Source organism: Aegilops tauschii, chromosome 1, assembly GCF_002575655.3.
Source record: "Aegilops tauschii subsp. strangulata cultivar AL8/78 chromosome 1, Aet v6.0, whole genome shotgun sequence".
Taxonomy (NCBI): Eukaryota; Viridiplantae; Streptophyta; class Magnoliopsida; order Poales; family Poaceae; genus Aegilops; species Aegilops tauschii.
The window spans coordinates 305,117,518-305,121,563 of record NC_053035.3 but is presented as its reverse complement, the minus strand read 5'-3'; the positions used below and the strand labels follow the sequence as shown (position 1 = coordinate 305,121,563).

The 4,046-nt window shown below is 48.2% G+C and overlaps 1 long non-coding RNA gene across 1 annotated transcript; it reads right to left on the bottom strand.

Moving 5' to 3' along the window:
- Positions 1 to 2,341: 2,341 nt before the first annotated feature.
- On the bottom strand, positions 2,342 to 3,193 carry LOC120968021 (uncharacterized). The gene is made up of 2 exons (XR_012201560.1): positions 2,785 to 3,193; positions 2,342 to 2,674 (listed from the first exon to the last, which is right to left on the bottom strand). It is a non-coding gene; the product is annotated as an uncharacterized lncRNA (long non-coding RNA).
- Positions 3,194 to 4,046: the final 853 nt, after the last annotated feature.

Here is a 4,046-nt window from a genome sequence, read left to right as displayed (position 1 = left end):
AATTCAGTACATCTCTGAAGAACTTTGAGCCGGGCGGTGCGAAGCCCCGGCTCATATGATCCGCAAAAACTACCACTTCCCCGTCCCTTGGCTGTGGTCTCTCCTCTGATGGGTTGGGGGCACGGTAGGACATGATGTCCTTTTTGGGCAGGTAACCTGACTTCATGAAATCCGTTAAGGTCTCGTCGGTGACATTGGACCTCATCCAATTGCAAGTGATGGGTGCTTTAGGAGCTTTGGGAGGCATGGTGAAAGTCGGAAGCCTATGATAAAAGGAAACATGCCCGGTTTAATTATAAGCCGGAGGAAATTTACAGTTTAGTGTTAAAGTGGCGGCTTATGGAGGGGACTAATGACATATATCTAGGTGCACCGGGTTATCTAAGCCGCTGGAGGTATTAAGAAGTAATTCGATTGTCTACGACCTTGTCACAGATAAGCCGGAAAATTTAATGGCGCATGGCCTCCTTTGAGCCGGAAGGTCCTACGGCGCGTGGTTTCTTTAAACCGGAAAGGTAAACCGCCATGACTCAACGGGTGCAGTTTTTTACTAAGTGTGGTGAAAACAGTTTTCACACATTGCAGTAAATAATTTGGATCAAAACGGTCGGCTAAAAGGAAAGTTTCTAGACCTAAAAACAGACGCGAGGGAAGTTCTTGGGCTCGAACGGGGCCTTTATGCAGTAAAAAGTAGGTTTACTTGCATTTGAAATGAGTGCCAAACAGCCGCCGCATTGGTTCTATACTATCTTAAGATCAAGAAGAGGCAGTAAAAATGAAAACTACCAAGAACTCGTGGGCGACGGCGAAGAACACGGAAGAACAGCAGGAGCTTAACGAAGATCTATTCTACGAGGAGTAAGGAACTTACGGATGCAGATGTACTGCGGGGGTTCGCCGCGGTTCTCTGGACGATTCAGGGTGATGCAGCGGCCAAGGTCGACGAGGACGCGGAGCTCTGTTGCGGCGGCGGCGGCGGCGGAGCTCGAGCAGCACAGGGGCAGTGAGAGGAAGGAGACGACGGAAGGAGGAGAATGGAGAGGACCCGAGGGTCGGGTTATTTATAAGGCCAGATTCATAAGTGGGCGCGAGAAACGAGGAGGTCACGGCGCGGTTATCTCACCCGAGAGGCGCCTCGATTTTCGGGACGACAGTAAAGATAAGATCCGTTGCGGATATGGTGGAGTAAAAAACTGGACTTAATGGAAGATGACGTCACGCCGGATTACCCGGAGTCCGGAGGATGACGTCACGCCGGGTTATGGCATCCACGCAATTATAAGCCGGAGATTTTCTGTCGAAAGAGTTAAAGATTGACATGAGCCAGCTCAAATCAATCTGGGGCCTAATGTTGAGGATATAAACCTTAGTGTCACCCGCCAGGAGGGGCCGGGTTACTCATAAGGGTCATCACCTGAAGCCCGGCGCCAAGCTTGAAGACGGTGGGCCGAAGGTGGGCTTAAGACCTGGATATGGCTTAAGGCCTGTAGTTGTAACCATCATTATGGTAGAACTTGTAGTGCAAGGCAAGAATAATTGAGAGTCCGAGCCGGACACTTTTATGAGCCGGCCGGGACTCTGAGAGCTGCTGGGCGTCAACCTCTCTATATAAAGGGACGACCCGGTAGCGGTTTAGGGACGGGAAAGATCTCATCGAGAGCCAGGCATAGCAGTTAAGCTCCCTGGTCATCGAAACCCTAATCAATACCACCTCAACTGGACGTAGGCTTTTACCTTCACCGTAAGGGGCCGAACCAGTATAAACCCTCGTGTTCCTTGTCCCGTTTAACCCCTTCAAGCTTCCTAGCGGCGATGGCACCACGACTAAGTCCTAGCTTGAGGACATCCGCCGTGACAATTCCACGACAGGACCCGAAATTTCGGAGGGGGAGGTGTTTATATAAGTAGAAGGAGCTAGGAGAGTCCAAATGGAGCACGGTTTTCGCCCACACGATCGTGATCGAACGACCGAGAGCATGGAGGTGACTTAGATGGTTATTGGGCTGTTTGGAGGGGGGTTTTGCTGCAACACACAAAAGGCCTTTGCGGTTACCCGGTTAACCGTTTGAGCATCAAATGACCTCCAAATGGAACGAAACTTGACAGGTGGTCTACCGGTGGTGTACCAAGGCCACTTGGCAAACCTCGGTCCATTCCGAGAACGTTTAACACCCGCTCACGAAAAGAAACAAGAGGGGTGCGCCGGTGCATGTGGGAGTGTCGGATTGCAAAACGGACAACGGGGAAAATGCTCGGATGCATGAGACGAACACGTATGCAAATGAGATGCACATGATGACATGATATGATATGCATGACATGAACAAAATGCAAAACGAAAAACAAAACCCAACCACGGAGGGAATATCATAACACATAGCCGAAAATGGCAAGAGTTGGAGTTACAAATATGGAAAGTTACATCCGGGGTGTTACAAATTACACTAGTAAGTATCATGAGGGCAACAGTCTTTACACAACACCAACATAACAATTTCACCGTAGAACAAGGAACAATAAAAAAAATCTAGGACTATATAAGAAGCCAACACATCCTAAAATTCATAAAAGAGCTTGACCATGGGATGATAAATATCCCTCTCGTGCAGCGTCATGCCAAATCACCAGCACCAAAATTGTAAGTGCCCAAGAAATCACTTCATGGGATGACAACCTGCAGCAAGATCATGGGGGATCCAAGGTGAGTGTAGATCTGGGAGGTGGAGAAGTGTGTGAAGAGAAAACTGGCTGGAAAAACTTTACGCGGATGAAGGAGCCCTTGACCTTGTACCCGCGGAGTGCCTCGAGCGAGCTATAGAGGATGAAGGCATTGCTGTGAGAGTCAGTGTGCATGATGATGCATTCAAGTGCCCTTTGTGAGGCGAAGACTGCAGTGGCGTCATCCTCGCCCACATGCGTGGAAAGGTTACCGACCCATAGCATGTTTGCCTGATGGGCCACCCCTAGCACGGCGGCGGCACCCCCTCTACTAGAGGGTTCTGATTCCTTCGGTGGGGAGGCCGATGGCTTGGCCTCCTCTACGAGCGGTGGCTCCGACGATATCCACGATGGTGGGCTGGGGGTGTGTGGGAGGAAGGATAGATCACCGGATGCCTAGGTTAGGATGCACAAAATTCTGCCTGTCTGAGACGATGTCCGGAATGGGGAGAGTGGAACCGGCCCATTACATGACTCATATATATTGCGGGCGGGTAGGGACGGCTGCACCGAGTTCGTGGGCGGCTAAACCATTTCTATGCGATGTGATTATCCTCTTCTATAGAAAAATACTCACCAAATAATGGCCTTCATATAGACACATTAATTTGAGATTTAGCAGATGACAATGCATACACTTTCCTTATCTAAAACATGTCAAAGATGGAAAACTCTTTTTTCAACGGACTAATCTTTTCCTCTCGAAGACCTCCTCCTCCACTCGACACGCGTTCCCCATGGGGCCCGCCCACCGCAACCTCTCTCAACCTTATCCTCTCCCCATGACATATTATTATCCACACATTCCCTATGGGACTGGACTCGTATGTATTACCGCGGGGGGAGGGGGGCAGAGGGACGGCATTGTCGTTTATGTGGCCGACTCGAATCCGATTATACTTTGCTTGAGAAAAATACCCGCAAGAACATGAACTTTATAGACACCTTTTAATTTATTTCAAGGAGTTTGTTAGTAATTACATTCCCACTTAAAAACGTCTGAAAAAGAAGGAATGCATACAATATCTCATTGGCATAATATACTTTACTACCACAAATAAAATAAAGTGACAGACCCTAATGAAAGAGAGTGCCTCTACAGTAACACACATATAATTTTGCAAGTGTGGGTACACCATTTCTTTACATCATACAAGTGGGCACATTTTTGTTTATGTTAATGTTTTATTAAGCATGCTTCATTAAACCGTATGGATTAGACCCGTCCCTCCAAACTATACGGCAAAGATGAATGTTTCATCATGAGGCCCCTAAAATTTGTCCCATTCACGACTTTATATGTAGAAATGACATCTTCCAGCTACTAA